We start from the raw sequence: 18,884 nt of genomic DNA on the forward strand, positions 1-18,884 counted from the left end.
CAATTTCTATTTTGGAAACCCAAATTTGATGGGGTACATGTTTTAGGATATTCATATCTCTTTCTTTAATAATATCCATCATTTCCCTAACAAGTTTATATTATTTATTTTATCCACATAGGTGTTTGCAAAAGTAGTTAACAAGGATACAATTGTATTGATGGCTGCAAGAGAATCTAGAAAAAAAAGCCAAGTTGCCATTGATGCTACAATTTTTGGGAATCTTGACGACTCTAATGAGGTAATAGGGTCTATTTACGTTATGATATTTATTAGTCATTATAGTTGTGTTGATTATATCATTACATTGATTTTCGTTAATATGTGTTTTGATATATTACAACACAAAGCTTGTGTAGGCATTCAAGAAGTTCATTTTATTTCCTTTAATCCCACTATCAAGAGGATTGATCTTACTTATATTAACAATGATGAAAAATGTATGATGTTGTTAAAGATGCACTAGAGCAAGTATAGTCTTACATTTCAATCGATGTCAACATACCAACAAGATGAACACCAATATTTATTTCTTAGGAAATGTGTCATGGTTTGATAACATTTTCTAAATTCTCAACCTTGCACATAACAAGACAAATATTGAGTAGTGTGTTCATAAAATTATTGACAAGTTTGTTGAACATGGGGCTCAATCTCTTGTAGTTGTCTATCATGTTAGTCATATGGTTCTTTAATTTATGTTCTTTGTGCTTGATTTCATAATATAAGCTCCTCCATAATGAAATCTGATAACTCAATGATGAATGAATAGTACCAAACCGGTACTGAGAGGGGGGGGTGAATCAGTACAGACAAAATACAGACCTAAACCAGTTCAGCAAGAGTCACTCCAAATGATTGGCAAACACTGACACTAGTTTGAAATAGAGTGCAACCAGTAAAACTCAGAACAACTAAAACAATCATAAACCGGTTACTCACTGAGCTTTCCACTCAACTTAGAACTACACTACTATTTCACCCTTATCTATGAATAGGCAATCTATCATCATATCTTCACAATAGCTAGTTCAACATGTTTTATTGATAGGCATAAAACACAGAACCATCATATGCTTAACAGGTAATAATAAAGCTGTGTGGGGGAAAAAGTGACACTAAGCAAACATGCCCTAATCCCACTTTCAACCACACACTTGTGGAATATGAAAGAGCCTAGAGGTATCACACAATTGGCTACTTCTTCTTGTGGAAGAGAGAGCCACGGGCTACCTATTAGGATTTCTATTCCTTTGTTGTAATTGAAAGATGAAATGATGCAAGTTCAATCCCTAACCCCAAAGTGCAAGTATGAACTATTAACAAGATTACAGAATTGAACTTAAATGATGGAAAGTTGTAAACACAAGGATAAGATAAGAATGTAAATGCGTACCCGGAGTTAAAATCTGACTGAAAATGTTTGGGACAGGGGCGCGGGCGCCACTGTCCTGATTCTGCCCCTGAAACTGCTCTGAAAACAGTTGTTTTGCAACCTGAAAAGCTGTCAAATGCTGAAACTTGCTATCTGTCAGGAGGACCAGGGCGCCCAGTGCCCCTGTCCCAGGGACCAGGGCACCCAGCACCCCTGTCTTGGCAGGACCAGGGCGCCCCATGCCCCTGTCCTGGTCTTTTGATCTGAAATTTGGAATGAAGGTCTGTCTCAGTCTGCTTCTCCCGGATCTGCAACCTGCGGCGTCGTCCGAGTCCCGAAACCTGCACTTATATCTGAAAAGGTGTATGGGCGGCTATATAGGGTTTTTCCTTAGTCAAACTGCCACTTCGGTGATTTCCACCTCCATGAACAGCCAAGTTGTATTGTAAAATGTATTGTGTGTGCAGACCTAGTGTGTGTGCAAGGTCCTTAAATGCAAGAAAGCAAACTAGAGCAACCTAGAAAGTAAACCCTAATTGCTTGTAAATGATAATGTAAATGCTCTAAATCAAGATGCAAAGTGATCTAAAGCATGAATAAAGGATATATTGAAGCTTATGCAAAGACATGAAAACAACATGAAATCATACCCAACCCTCAAGGGAGGAGTACAAGCCAATCTTCAGTCGGTAATCTCCTATTGTTCTTCAATGTCTTCCAAGCCCTAAATGGATGAATGAAATTGATAAATGCTTGATAGAAGGATGTTGAATGTTGTTGAAGTCTTCAAAGATCTTCTCTCTCACTGCATTTGAGGTCCTGAAAACCAAAATTCCCATCCCTTCAAATGAGGAAAGAGAGCTTTTATGTATGAAACCCTAGGTCGTAAATTCATATTTTGGCCGACCTAGAGATTGAATATCCCACCAATTTCTTGGGGTTAAGCTTTATTTTATGATTGGATCGTGCTCCCAAAATTTTGGGAAAAATGTCCGGGACCATGTGCATCGGGCGCCACGGTCCCGACAACTTTTCACCGAATTTTCAAGGCCGTCGGATATGATGATTTTAGAGAGAATCCCAAAGTTACAGGTGATTTCGAGATGTTTTGACCCCCGAAATTAAGCCCCCAAGTTCAAAATAGGACCTAATCAGGGTTTTTGATTAAATGATGTATAGGAGGAATAAAATGAAAAGGGCACACTTTAATGAAAGGGCCCAACTTTATGATGTAGGAAATGATAAAATAGGACCTTAGACCTAATTAATTTAATTAATTAAGTGCTAAAGGGGAAATGCAATGCAAAATGCAAAATGCACCAAGGCAGGTGCTAAACTAGGTGTGAAATTGTACCACCCTAGCAAGTGTGTACAATTTACGACACTACATTTAGCCCCCAATTTAGCGGTCATATGAACACTACGTGCATATGCAAGCTAAAGTATAGAAAAGTAAACATTATTTGAAAAAGGATATATCCATAAGTCTGTTGAACGAAGCCCCCAGCGGTATCTGCAGTACACAGTTAGGAACCGCACCCTACAAAACACACGTTAGATCACAAAATCACCTAATGCTTACTAAGGAAGGTGATGAAAATTCGAGGGTAGCTATATGCCCCCCCCTATTTCGGCTTGCTAATTTTAGTGAGTTGAAACAGGGTATCATGTTTACCACTTCGAATTGTTAAAGAATATTGATGACAAATGCTCACAAGAAGATTTGATATGAGATCAAAAACTAATGGAGAATCATTTGGTAAGAAAGAGGACTAAATCTCAATTCCAAGACAACAAAGAGTGTGAGGATTTGGGAGTTCTCTAACACAAGATGAAGGAACAAAATGCAAAGAGAAGAAAAGAAAGCAAAAAAGCATGAATACACCCATTGGTGATCCATGAGAAGAATAGTGAGAGAGAAAACATGGACTTCTCGCCCCTAGATCTTGTCTAGGTGATCCATGGAAAAAAAGGACATGGAAAACTAGCCCCTAGAGTCTATCTAGGTGATCCATGTAAGGGAGGAGAGTGAGAAAGTCTAGTCTTATGCCGCTAGTTCCACTCAACCTCGTGCATGTGTGTGTAAGTGAGGTTAGAAGCATCTCATAGGAGTCTATGCCCGAGTATGCTACAACCTGTATATGTATAGTACAAAAGCGTGACATCTCACTCTAAGAGTCTGTGCTCTGGTTCCGAGAATGACCCATTGCTCAAAAAGTGTAATGTTTATGTCATAAGCAAAGTAGAACAAGGATACCTACCTTCATCACAAAAGAAGATACCCCAAAAATGCAACAATGTCATAGATCCAAACAAGAGAGTTTTGCACTCTTTAAGCAAGGATAAGATAGTTGAAAAAGGGATATCTTGTAGTATGTGTAAAGGAGATCCTTAGAGGAGAAGAGATCTTTGTACAAAAGACACCTATCCCCGAGAGGAATTGTCTTAGACAAATATAACATCTTCTAGAATAAGACAAAGAAGAGAATAAGAATGCAATACTTCCTTCTTTTGCGAGGTGAAAGTGATTCTTAATGAAGGATGACGCTCTTTTTAACCCAATTGGGAGAGTGAATTCATTATGGATGTATTTTACCAAGTGCAAAAGAGGTTGTAGTCAAGGACTTACACCTCTTGTAAGAGAGAACCCTTGAACAAACAACAACAAATGCGTACAAGGCATAACATCAAGTAATAAAGTCCACACCATCCACAAAATAGGAAAAAGTGTATCCTTAGATAAAAATAAGGAAAGATCATTGCCTCCCAAGGATAAGGACAATGAGAAGGACTTACACAATCTTCTAAGGAGAGATAAGCAAAAGAAGAGATGTATGAAATCACTCTTGTCCCCATAGAAACAAGAGATAACATAGAAAATTAGGCTATTATGTTGCTTCAAAAATATGATTGCACTTGAAATTGTACCATCGTGAATGACAATGAGCCCCCAGTAAATGAGCTACCAATGTCACATAATGATGAGCAACATAATAGCCATTAATGTTATTTAAAGACATGATAGATTGAATGAGGTATTTGAATATGACATGCTAAATGCTCAACTATAAGTGAGATCAAAAACATGTATAAAGTGATAAAAATTGAAGAAGGACAGTTACGAGAAATCTTAGAAGAAAGATGAGTGTAATTTATTAGAGCCTTATCCCTGAAGGAAAGGACTTTGTGATGAATAGGAGATAAAGATTCATAAGTGGATTTAGAAATTTGAGGGGGGTCATAAAGAGATTTGTTCATCGCCAAGATTTCCTTATGAGGGGAATGAGAGTTGATAGAAATAGAAGATGATTTAGTTGAAGTGAGATCATCATCACTACTAAATATAGCATTCACATTGAGAGATGGTCTTTTAGATGCTTTGGTACGTTTGCAGGGATTATAGCCGAGTCCAAAGGCATAATTGTGAAAATTAGTCTCTAGAGGAACCTTCATCCCTTGTTCATGAGCACCACTACCATTTCCATGATACCCATGCTTAGCAAAAATGCGAAAACCACGACCATAACGATCAGCCATTTCAGGAAGAGAAGGTGGTTTTTCATAAGACAAAGAATCAAATTCTTCAGAATTAAAGGTGTGAGGAGAAGAAGTTTGAGAAGCGGCCACAAAATTATTGCTCATAGGTTCAAGTAAGACTGACTGATCTCTAGTTTCTTCCTTCTTTTTACCTTTAAGATCTCTAGGAGAAACCCTATACTCACCTACAAAGGTGGGATTAAAATCAAGAGATCCCCAATCATCTTCTGCGAGAACCTTCTCAAGATCAAAAGCCTTTTCATGTGTAGACTCAAGTCGAGAAGGATCTTCTTCAGGAGCTTTAGACTCATCCAAAGAATTTTGACTATCAGAGGATGATGATTCGTTCATAGGTATCTTGTTTAAAGAGTCATCACTAGAAGAGGAAGGTTTAGAAGAACTCCCTTTGGAAGTAGATGTTTGCAAACAAGCTTGAAGATTAGTATCACCTATCAAGGTATATGTCTTATTGTTATAAATAAATTTAACTTGTCTATGCAATGTAGAGGGGACAGCTTGCATATTGTGAATCCAAGGTCTCCCTAATAACAAGTTGTATGTTAGATTTCCCGACATAACATGGATAGGAGTAGGCAAAGTAACAGGTCCCACTGTGATGGGTAAGGTGATAATACCTAATGAAGATTTAGCCACATTATCAAAGCCTCGAATGGGACGAGAGTCAGGCTCAATAAGGGATGTATCCACATTCATCTTATGCAATAGATTAATGCTACATACATTAAGGCCAGAGCCATTATCTACTAGTGTTCGTCTTATAGCCGTGTCATTTATGATAACCACAATCATCAAGGGATCATATTGTTGTTGAATTTCACTAGTAGGCAACTCATCTTGGGTAAACACAATTTGAGCTATAGGATTCATCACAGAGTTAACTAAAGATGCTATATTACTAGATGTATTAGGTGGAGGAACATTCAAATCTTTCAAGGCATCTTGTAACATTCCATGATGAGCAGAAGAAGTTTGGATCAAATCCCAAAGGGATATCTTAGCAGGAGTAGTTTTAAGTTGTTCTATGAGATCATAGTCCTTACTAAGCATTTGTGAAATACGAGGAGCTTGCGGAAGAATTGGTTGGGAAGGAGGAAGCGAAGTGGGGATAACTAGAGGAGGATTAGGTTGCCTATTGTTTCTTGTGTTATAGGTATGAGCAACCGCATGATAACTCTCTCTAGTCAGTTGTTTAGCATACTCATAAGGGCTCTTAGTAGAGTAACCTCCTTGCACAATAATAATAGGTTTCTTAGGAGTGCAAAAAGAATCATTAGCATAACCACCTTGAACCACTAAGATAGGCTTATTTAAAGGTTGAGAATTTTGAGAAGAACAAGCACCTTGGACAGTGAAGAGAGGTTTGTTAGGTGTCTCATTCACATGTATCAAATTGATTGAGGATGGTTTAGAAGAATGAACGAAAGTGTTGGAAGAATTATTGATAGTCTTCTCTTGCACTAAAATCTTATCATGGATTAAATCAATTTTAGGAGAGAGACAAGGAATAGGCATTGATGTTCTAGTAGGGAGAGTAATACTAGGAAAGGTCATATCATCCTCTATCATCAAAGGATCTACATGGGGAATAAACTCTCTAGGAGAAGGATCAACATTTCTCTCTAAAGTCTCACTTTTGAGAGAGAGATCTTTGAAAGAGATGTTAACCATCTTGCTTTGAACTAGGGTTTCCTTATGAGTAGAACCAAGTTGAGGAGAGGGAGAATAATTGAGATTCAAGGAAGGTGAGAAACTATCAAGGGAATTTTCAATCTTTATTTCATCCCCTTTGGCTAGGGGTAGAGAATAATCTACACCTTCTTCTAATGGTTCATCCCAAATAGTGAGGTTGTTGAAAGGAATGTTTGAAGTATTGTCAATTTCGGGAGAGGAGATAACATTGTTTATTAATTCCTCGTCCTTAGGAGGGAGAGCATCAATAGATGTGTTAAACTCATCCTCTTTCCTCAAAATATATTCAATATGATCTTTAGGGGAGAGAGAATTAAGGAAATTGCTTATTATTTCATCTTCTTTCTCTAAGGGATGCTTATGGGTAAGACAAACTTTAGGAGAAGGATAAGCATTTATCATTAATTCATCATCTCTAGTGAGAATTTTGTTGGAAAAGGAAATGCCATCACTAGGAAATGTAGGGATAATGTCATCTTCTTGCACAAAAGGATCCTCATGAAGGGAGTGTTTTTTAGGAGGAACATGAACGTATTTCTCCAAAGATTCATGCTTAGGAAGGAGATCTTTGAAAGAAGTGTTCATAACCTCATGTTGCACTAACATGCCCCCATTGGAAGGACCAACTTTAGGAGAAAATAAGTCAATGTCCATCAATACCTTTTCACTTAGAGAGGCATCATGTAGGGAAGGTGAAGTAACATTAAGAAAGGTGTTTATGATATCATTCTCTTCCTCTAGGATAGCTAAATAGGAAGGGCACATTTTAGGAGAGTTGTCAAGATCACTCTTAAAGTCTTCATCCTTAGAGCATGGGAGAGTCTCAAAGGGATTGGTAGCAACTCTTTTAGAAACTAAAATGTTGTTATAGATGAGGAGAGGTTCTTTAGGAGAAGGAAAAATTGAAACAAGGGAAGCCAACCCATTATCACATCTATGAAATGAATGCATCATGACAACAATTTTCCTCTTTCAAATGATAACACATGCAAAATAGAAGAAAATGTTCAATTTTAACCAATGCAAGCACTTAGAATGTAGATTTAGAAAATGAAATTTATGATTCAAATGAGTTCCTAAATCAGATTTGAAATTATTGATCCAATTAAGCTATCCACAAGTTCAACTTTGAATTGAAAAATTAGGGTTTTAGCAAAAATTTCCTCTAAATTTTTGAATCTTGCAAGAAATTGAAACTTGTAAATACAAATTTGAATTTGAAATAGCATAAACACTCAAATTTGAAAACATAAATTAGAGAATATTGGAGTTCACGTCGGGTTCACCAAAATGTGTGGGGGAAAAAGTGACACTAAGCAAACATGCCCTAATCCCACTTTCAACCACACACTTGTGGAATATGAAAGAGCCTAGAGGTATCACACAATTGGCTACTTCTTCTTGTGGAAGAGAGAGCCATGGGCTACCTATTAGGATTTCTATTCCTTTGTTGTAATTGAAAGATGAAATGATGCAAGTTCAATCCCTAACCCCAAAGTGCAAGTATGAACTATTAACAAGATTACAGAATTGAACTTAAATGATGGAAAGCTGTAAACACAAGGATAAGATAAGAATGTAAATGCGTACCCAGAGTTAAAATCTAACTGAAAATGTTCAGGACAGGAGCGCGGGCACCACTGTCCTGATTCTGCCCCTGAAACTGCTCCGAAAACTGCTGTTTTGCAACCTGAAAAGCTGTCAAAATGCTGAAACTTGCTATCTGTCAGGAGGACCAGGGCGCCCAGCGCCCCTGTCCCAGGGACCAGGGTGCCCAGCACCCCTGTCTTGGCAGGACCAGGGTGCCCCACACCCCTGTCCTTGTCTTTTGATCTGAAATTTGGTATGAAGGTTTGTCTTAGTCTGCTTCTCCCGGATCTGCAACCTGCGGCGTCGTCCGAGTCCCGAAACCTGCACTTATATCTGAAAAGGTGTTTGGGTGGCTATATAGGGTTTTGCCTTAGTCAAACCCCCTCTTCGATGATTTCCACCTCCACGAATAGCCAAGTTGTATTGTAAAATGTATTGTGTGTGCAGACCTAGTGTGTGTGTAAGGTCCTTAAATGCAAGAAAGCAAACTAGAGCAACCTAGAAAGTAAACCCTAATTGCTTGTAAATGATAATGTAAATGCTCTAAATCAAGATGCAAAGTGATCTAAAGCATGAATAAAGGATATATTGAAGCTTATGCAAAGACATGAAAACAACATGAAATCATACCCAACCCTCAAGGGAGGAGTACAAGCCAATCTTCAGTCGGTAATCTCCTATTGTTCTTCAATGTCTTCCAAGCCCTAAATGGATGAATGAAATTGATAAATGCTTGATAGAAGGATGTTGAATGTTGTTGAAGTCTTCAAAGATCTGCTCTCTCACTGCATCTGAGGTCTTGAAAACCAAAATTCCCATCCCTTCAAATGAGGAAAGAGATCTTTTATGTATGAAACCCTAGGTCGTAAATTCGTATTTTGGCCGACCTAGAGATTGAATATCCCACCAATTTCTTGGGGTTAAGCTTTATTTTATGATTGGATCATGCTCCCAAAATTTCGAGAAAAATGTCCGGGATCATGTGCACCGGGCGCCACGGTCCTGGCAACTTTTCACCGAATTTTCAGGGCCGTCGGATATGATGATTTTAGAGAGAATCCCGAAGTTACAGGTGATTTCGAGCTGTTTTGACCCCCGAAATCAAGCCCCCAAGTTCAAAATAGGACCTAATCAAGGTTTTTGATTAAATGATGTATAGGAGGAATAAAATGAAAAGGGCACACTTTAATGAAAGGGCCCAACTTTATGATGTAGGAAATGATAAAATAGGACCTTAGACCTAATTAATTTAATTAATTAAGTGCTAAAGGGGAAATGCAATGCCAAATGCAAAATGCGCCAAGGCGGGTGCTAAACTAGGTGTGAAATTGTACCACCCTAGCAAGTGCGTACAATTTACGACGCTACAAAAGCATCACACATCATACACATATTTTTCATGTAGAAACCCAACTGGGAAAAACCATAGTGGGGACGAATACCCACAAGCTTGTTGTTGAACTCTTTGGAAGTCTGCTCTGTTACAAGCCTTCTCCGATTAAAGACATTACAAAAGGTTCTTCTAGGAATCGATACTGTTAGAGATCACCCGGTTAAGGGTTAAACCCTGTTAAGGGTACCTTGTTAGAGGATTTCAAGAACTCAATAGCTAAAGGATTTCCAGAGCTCTCTAGCTTTCTAGATATCAATAACTTTGAGTTACCCTGTTAAGGGATTTGCTGCAAGTCGGTTAAGGCTACCCTGTTAGGGGATTTTCCAACTATCGAGGTGGTTAAAGATCAATAGGTATTACAATGATCTGGTAACAACACTCAATGCCAATGCAGATCCGCTTAAGCTCCTCTTCACCTTCTGCACTTACACTCTGCAGGTATCACTTCTCTCCTCTGGTCTGGCAAGGATCTTGTATCCCTTCTCTTGGATACTCACACATAGCTTTTGCCAACAACCTCTGAAAGAATCACAACATCAACCTTAAAGGGCAACAGACAGGTTGGTAGCATAAACCCTAAACCCTAGACCTGTTAGGTTAAGGAATTCAAACAGTTCAATCCTGATCATTGATCATACTATATTAAATACAACAGATCTTGAATAAATCTCAAGACATTCTCCATCGTTCATTATCCACTGATTTCATGGCGGCTGATAATCCATCACACATTTTCACCATTTACAAACTCCACACATTCCTGAGGTAGATAGGGATAGTCTTCTTCATGCAAGATCCTTCATGTGCGCAAGGTTGACGTGGCAACACGATCTGTTCTTTGTTATGCTGCTTACTCATTACACAAAGGTCACCGGTTGATCCATACAAGCTTGAAGCACTTCAATTGGAAACCCTAAAGTTGAGACTACCAACTGGTAGTCATACAATGCTTCCATGTGTTAGTTCCCATAACCATATGCCGGTTCATCTTGAACAAGTACACCACTTCACTTTGGCACAAATGCTGGTTCATAGTGTTATACCGGTTCTCACATATGTCAGTTCATACCTCTTCAACATATTGACATCAATGACAACATACAATGTCATTATGTCCAATACCAGTTCACATAATGCCAACAATCTCCCCCTTTGGCATTGATGGCAATATAGAAAGATATCTCTCCGCTTCACATTTTCTCCCCCAATTTCTGTAGATATCTTCTCTGCTTGACATCTTCTCCCCCTTTGACAACAATGCCAAAGTGGAGGCACAAGCTTCTTGGTTCCATTATGCTGCTCCCCCTGAGGAGTAGCATCCTTCAACACATCAATCCTAAAGAAAGATTTGACTATGTAGTACATGACTGATGTGGAGAATATACCTTTAGTTCACCTCTTGAAGGGGTAGTACCCCTAGTTCACCTCTTAAGTGTGTAAAAATAGTCTTTGGAAGAGGCTTGGTGAATATGTCTGCTAACTGCTCCTTACTGGACACATGCTCTAGTGCAATCTCTTTGTTCTTAACCTTTTCCCTTAAGAAATGATACTTAAGCTCAAAGGGATTGGTTCTAGAATGTAAAACTAGATTCTTTGAAATATTGATAGCACTTGTGTTATCATAGAATATACTTACCGGTTCAGGTACAGGGATTTTGAAGCCTTTCAGTACATGCTTCATCCAAATTGTCTGAGTGCAGTTCATGAAAGCTGCAATATACTCTGCTTCCACTATAGACTGAGAGATACAACTTTGCTTTTTACTCATCCATGAGACCAGTCTAGCACCAAAGAAGAATGCACCACCGGTTGTGCTCTTCCGATCATCTACATTACCAGCCCAATCAGCATCTATGAACACTTTCAAGTTGAAGTCCTTGCTAAATGGATACCACAATCCATAGTCAATAGTTCCCTTCAGATACCTAAGAATCCACTTGACTACAACCAGGTGGGATTCTCTTGGACTTTTCTGGAACCTTGCAGTGATGCCAACTGCATGTGCAATATACGGTCTGCTATGTATTATATAATGCAACTTACCAACCATTGATCAGTATTCCTTCTCATCAACCAATGCAGAGGCATCCTCTTTGGATAGTTTACAACCGGTCACCATCGGTGTACCAACCGATTTTCTATCTTCCATGCCAAAGGTCTTCAACACCTCTTGACATATTTGGATGGAGTGATAAATATTCCATCCTTCATCTGTTGAATCTATAGTCCAATGAAGAACTTAATCTCCCCTATGAGTGACATCTCGAAATCTTCCTTCATCTCTTCAGCAAACTCATGACTCATCTTGTCATCACCACCAAAGATAATGTCATCAAAAAATACCTCACAGATTAGGAATCTAATCTCCTTCAGACTTCAAGTAGATATTGCTATCTTCACTTGTTCTCTCAAATCCAATCTTCACAAGATGGGAATGTAGGCTCTCATACCATACCCTAGGTGCTGGCTTTAGACCATATAAGGCTTTATGTAGCCTACATACCATGGCACTATCTTTAGATAGGGAAAACCCATCTGGTTGCTCAATATACACCTCCTCTTCAAGTACACCATTTAGGAATGTAGATTTTATATCCATTTGATATACTTTGAAGCCTTTAAAAGCTGCATATGCAAGAAGCATACAAACTCCTTCCAATCTGGCTACAGGAGCAAAGGTTTCTCCATAGTCTTCTCCTTCTTCTTGAGCATATCCTTTGCACACCAATCTAGCTTTATTCCTAATCACTGTGGCATCCTCATTCAGCTTGTTTCTGAACACCCATTTGGTGTCAATGACATTTTTATGCTCTGGTCTGGGTACCAAGGACCATGTACCATTTTTCTCTATCTGGTCAAGTTCCTCTTCCATTGGCTTGATCCAGTCTTCATCTTTATGAGCCTCTTTGAATGATTTAGGCTCAAATTCAGAGATCATACATGAGTTTTCTCTGATCTTTCTTCTTGTAAGGATTCTTGCATCCTTATCTCCTATGATTTGATTAGGATCATGATTTAGTTTGACATACTAAGGAATGGTCTTGACTGGTTCTTCTTGCTTTTCCTCTTCACCCTCATCTTCATCAGTATCAGCATTCACTGGTTCAGGAACACTGTTACTGGTACTTGGTTGACTGACAACCGGTTCATTTAAAGGTTGCTCATTACCGGTTTCCTTAGTTTCTCAGAGGATTCATCAACTCTTACATTGATACTTTCCATAATTCTCTGAGTCCTATTGTTGTAACACTTGAGAGCTTTAGTCTTGGTGGAATATCCTAGGAATATTCCCTCATCGCATTTAGCTTCAAATTTACCCTGATGTTCACTCCTCTTGATGTAACATTTACTACCAAATACCCTAAAGTAGCTAACCACAGGTGTCTTGCTGGTCCAATACTCATAAGGATTTTTGTCCTTACCTTTCTTGATGAGTACTCGGTTCATTGTGTAGACTGTAGTGCTCACTGCTTCTCCAAAAGGTGTGAGCTACCTTTCCTTGAATCAACATGGTTCTAGTTGCTTCAACCACCGTCCAATTATTCCTCTCTGCTAGGCCATTCTATTGTGGAGTCCAGGGGGCAGACACTTGCCTCTTGATGCCAAATTCTTCACATTACTTGTTGAATTCATCGGAAGTGAATTCCCCTCCTTGATCAGTTCTGAGACACTTGATCCTTTTACCACTTTCCTTCTCCACTAATGCTTTGAAAGCTTTGAACTTCACAAAGGCTTCAAACTTGTCTTTCAAGAATGTGACCCACATCATTCTTGAGCAGTCATCACTGAGAATCATGAAGTACCTATCACCCTGCACACTTCTAGTTTTCATAGGACCACACAAATCAGTATGCACAAGATCAAGCAAGTTGTCAACAGTGAAAGATTTACCTTTAAAGGTTGAGGAAGACATTTTCCCCAATTGACACTCTCTGCACAAGGTATTATCCGGTTTGCTTAGCACCAGCAACCCCCTAACTGCCTTGATCTTACTAGCCTTCACAATGTTATCAAAGTTTACATGGCAGAGTCTCCTATGCCATATCCAGCTATCATCAAACTTAGCCATAAGACATGTACTTATATTTGCATTCAGATGAAATAGGTTACCTTTGGTCTGCATGCCGGTGGCCACTAATTCACCATCTTTTCCTTTGATTCTGAAAACTCCATTCTTGAATTCCAAAGTGAGGCCTCTATCATTCAACTGGGCAACACTCAAAAGGTTGTGTCTAAGACCATCAACCCAGTACACATTGTTAGCACTGCTCTTTCCATTCAGAGAGATGGACCCTCTACCTTTGACCATGCATGGTGCATCATTTCCAAAGCGAACCACACCTCCATCATACTCCTCCAAGGATAGAAACTTGCTCTGGTCACCAGTCATATGGTGAGAACAACCACTGTTAATGATCCACTCATTGGAATTATTAAACCGGGAGACAAGAGCCTTCTTGTCTGACACATCTTCTTTGACAACAACAAACACAATATCTTCATTTTCTTCATCCTCTGATTCTTCATCTGTGATACGTTCATCAACTGCCACAAAATAGTTTCTTCGGTTTCCTCCTTTGAATTTCCTAAACCTTTCTAGTTTGTCCTTGTTATTGCCATTAGGATAGTTTATAGCCATATGTCCTATCCAGTTACAACAAAAGCATTTCAAAGGTAGCTTACCTTTGTATTTACCGGTTCCTTTAGGAAGTTTCTTGGCAAGGAGAGATTCAAATGCCATCAGAATCTCCTCATCATCCATTTCTTTGCTTTGTCTAGGTTCACCACTAGTGCTAGCTTCTTTTCCTTTTCTGGATGGTATAGCAGAGGCCTTAAAAGCTGATTCAGTCTTTTGAACACTGCCATCAAAACTATTTAGCTCATAGGCTATCAACTTGGCTATGATGGAGTCCAAGGATACCTTAGTCTTGTCTATTGATCTCAGCTCCTTAATAGTAGCAACCCTTATTGCATAGATTGGCAATAGGGATCTCAGGACTTTGCTTACCATAGTGGAATCTTCTATTTTACCACATGCACTCTTGATTTCTCCAACAACTATTTTGATTCTTATTCCATACTTCTGAATGGTCTCACCTTCAACCATCCGCATATCTTCAAACTTCCCTCTCAGGCTTTCTTCCTTAGCCTATTTTACATGTTCATCACCATCATAGATATTTTCAAGAGCATCCCATACCTCTTTGGGATTTACCTTGTCCTGAACATCAATAAACTCAATGTCAGATAGACTACTAAGAAGGGCTTCCATGACTTGCCCATTTTCTTGTATCTCTCTCTTTTTCTCATCGGTGAGAGTACCGGTAGGGACAACATAGATGGGTGAACTCACAATAATGGTTCCCACTTTTTTGCCACTTTTGACATTGAGATGTACATTTTTAAAATAATCTTCAACTTTCGAGAACTATAACTTTTAAACTATTAAAAATTTGAAGATGATGTAAATTAGTGATTTCTAGCATTTTGTTTGTTGATTCTATATACATTTTTTTCAAATTTTTTTGAAGGATTTGTTTTTAAATTTTCCATCTCCATCGAAAAGTAGTTTTTTACAACAAACTACATTTTTTAAGAGTGACATGCCTCCCAAAACGCATAACTTTTTTTCTATAAATTATAAAAAACTCAATTCTTTTGAATTTTGGTTTGTAACTTCAATATCCAGGGCTTGCATTTGGTTTTATAGTGATATGTTCAATATTTTTCATTTTATAAAGTTTTGAAGTCCGACTAGTCATAATTTAGACATAGGTTTACGTTTGAACACATAACTTGTTCTATATAAATCGAAATTCAATTTTATTTTTTTGTTAGAAAGAAGACATCAATACCAGGGGCATAGATATTTTTCAGAATTTTTTTGAATTAGTTTCTTATTTTTCCCAATGCATTGAACAGAGAAGTTCATGTTCGATGAAAAACCAATTTTCCATAAAATTAAAAAAACAAGAACATAATAAATTCAAAATATAACAAAATTATACTCATTGGAAAGCTTGCTCTGAATACTACAATCTAATATTTTTGGGTTATCAAGATTATTTCATTCATTCTTTGATCTAGAGCACCGAAGTCATTAATTCTTCAGAATTCTGAACATTTTTTGGAGAAACCTCAAATTAGAGGGTTCGAATGAACAGTACTTTGAGCGAATGGGGTTCGCTCGAATCAATTATGGTTCAAGTGAACCCCCATTTGCTTGAACCAATAGGCTTGATTTCAGCCCGTACAAAGTCACCCGCGGTTCGAGCGAACCCAGGTCCGCAATGTGGTTCGCTCGAACTCCCAGGGGTAGTTCGAGTAAATACCACTATTTCGCTCGAACACCTAGAAAATTGAAGTTCCCACTTTCGCCAAATTCCTTCATTGGCAAAAGTGGGAACTAGCTTTGTGAATTCACCCAGACATTCTCAACATAACTCCACTATTGAGCACCCATGCTTTTGATGAATATCTTCATCCTATCTTTCCATATACCGAAGTTTTCCCTATTAAACTTTGGACCTTCCCTCTTCATCATTTGACTGGGATCTTTACCTCAAGCGGTTAAGCTTACAACACAGAGGACCTAGAGAGCTCTGATACCAATTGATAACTCAATGATGAATGAATAGTACCAAACCAGTGCTGAGAGGGGGGGGTGAATAAGTACAGACAAAATACAGACCTAAACCGGTTCAGCAACAATCACTCCAAATGATTGGAAAATAGTGACACTGGTTTGAAACAGAGTGCAACCAGTAAAACTCAAAACAACTAAAACAATCATAAACTGGTTACTCACTGAGCTTTCCACTCATCTAAGAACTACACTACTATTTCACCCTTATGTATGAATAGGTAATCTATCATCATATCTTCACAATAGCTAGTTCAACATATTTTGTTGATAGGCATAAAACATAGAACCATCATATGCTTAACAGGTAATAACAAAGAATCACAAGATAAAAGCATCACACGTGACATACATATTTTTCACGTGGAAACCCAACTGGGAAAAACCACGGTGGAGATGAATACCCACAAGCTTGTTGTTGAACTTTTTGGAAGTTCACTCTATTAGAAGCCTTGTCCGGTTAAAGACATTACAAAAGGTTTTGCTAGGAGCCGATCTTGTTAGAGATCACCCGGTTAAGGGATGGCTACAATACCTGGTTAAGGGTTAAACCCTATTAAGGGTACCTTGTTAGAGGATTTCAAGATCTCAATAGCTAAAAGATTTCCAGAGCTCTCTAGCTTTCCAGATCTCAATAACATTGAGTTACCCTGTTAAGGGATTTACAGCAAGCCGGTTAAGGCTACCCTGTTAGGGGATTTTCCAACTATCAAGGTGGTTAGAGATCAACAGGTATTACAATGATCTGGTAACAACACTCAATGCCAATGCAGATCCGCTTAAGCTCCTCTTCACCTTCTGCACTTACACTCTGCAGGTATCACTTCTCTCCTTTGGTCTGGCAAGGATCTTGTATCCCTTCTCTTGGATACTCACACATAGCTTTTGCCAACAACCTCTGAAAGAATCACAGCATCGACCTTATACGACAACAGATAGGTTGGTAGCATAAACCCTAAACCCTAGACCTGTTAGGTTAAGGAATTTAAATAGCTCAATCCTGATCATTGATCATACTATATTAACTATAGAAGATCTTGAATAAATCTCAAGACATTCTCCATCATTCATTATCCATCGATTTCACGACGGCTAATAATCCATCATGCATTTTCACCATTTACAAACTTCGCACATTCCCAAGGTAGATAGGGATAGTCTTCTTCATGCAAGATCCTTCATGTGCGCAAGGTTGACGTGGCAACACGATCTGTTCTTTGTTATACTGCTTACTCATTACACAAAGGTCATCTGTTGAGCCATACAGGCTTGAAGCACTTCAACCAAAAACCCTGAAATTGAGACTACCAACCGGTAGTCATACAACACTTCCATGTGCCAGTTCCCATAACCATATGCCAGTTCATCTTGAACAAGCACACCACTTCACTTTAGCACAAATTCCGGTTCACAGTGTTATACCATTTGTCACATATGCTGGTTCATACCTCTTCAACATATTGACATCAATGACAACATACAATGTCATTATGTCCACATACCGGTTCACATAATGCCAACAAAATCTCTATTTAAATTATTAGATACATTGGTAAGAAGTTCCAAATGGAAAGAAAGATAGCCTTGGAAGGCCTTGGCAGTTTGTTGGGCTTATGCGTCTTTTTGATCCTCCTTTTCTTGATAGTGCTAAAACTATTTGAAGAGCTCTTAATCTCTGTGTGAATGTTAAAATAAATATAGGTATGGTGAAGGTATGGTAACATTTATTTTTTCCTGCCTTTTTCTCATCTTATCAAGAGAGTAATGGCTTATATCAATTCTATGTTGAGTGAGCAATACCCAATCATTTTTAACTATTTGCAAATGTATACTAGGTAATCAATTGGATATCGGTAAAGATACAAATCGATGGCTAGATATGGTAAAAACATGTATCCATCATCATCATTCTTGTGGTAGGATAAGGATAAGGATGAATTAATTGCAACTTTACTAGTTAATGATTTAATAGAAAAAATGATGGCTTTTCTCATGTTTTCCCACCTTGAAAAAACTTATTACACTCTTTCAAGTTTCCAGGGGAAGACACACCCTATTTTCTATTTTTCTTTCTCAAGTAGGCATGAAAATTTGAAATGCTTTACACTTTCACTAGCCTTTGTATAATGGGCTTGATTCATTGGCTTCTAATTTTGGATGTAGATTGTAAGCATGAAATTGTCAGACGATTGTAGGCCTGAAAGCATATATGCATGGAATTAATGGTGATGGTGTTAATGATGCACTTTCTTTAAAAAGGTTGATATAGAAATTATTGTTGCAAATGCAAATGATGCAACAAGAAGTGCCTTTGACATAGTTCTTATAGCACCAAGTTTCAGTGTTATAATCATTGTAGTGTTGACAAGCCGTACAATTTTTTAGATAATAAAGAATGACATTGTAATCAACTAAAAATCATAGTACATTCATGAAAAGCCATAAGGACTTGACTTGATCTGAATATGTTTTATAGAATATTTTATGCTAGCTTATCTAATATTTGAGATTATGTTTGTGATGCAAATGTATGTAGTGTCGATCACAATACGTATTGTGGTAAGAAACCAAACTATTTAAAAAATTGATGACATATATCACAGTGGTATTTTGATATTAGAGTATTTTCTTGTCAC

At 38.1% G+C, this 18,884-nt stretch overlaps 1 pseudogene; it reads left to right on the plus strand.

The window, feature by feature from the left end:
* The window catches only part of LOC131068986 (plasma membrane ATPase 2-like), a 42,188-nt pseudogene extending 23,555 nt beyond the window's left edge, over positions 1–18,633 (plus strand).
* Positions 18,634–18,884: the final 251 nt, after the last annotated feature.

The sequence above is a fragment of the Cryptomeria japonica genome, chromosome 7 (genome assembly GCF_030272615.1).
Source record: "Cryptomeria japonica chromosome 7, Sugi_1.0, whole genome shotgun sequence".
NCBI classification, from domain to species: domain Eukaryota; kingdom Viridiplantae; phylum Streptophyta; class Pinopsida; order Cupressales; family Cupressaceae; genus Cryptomeria; species Cryptomeria japonica.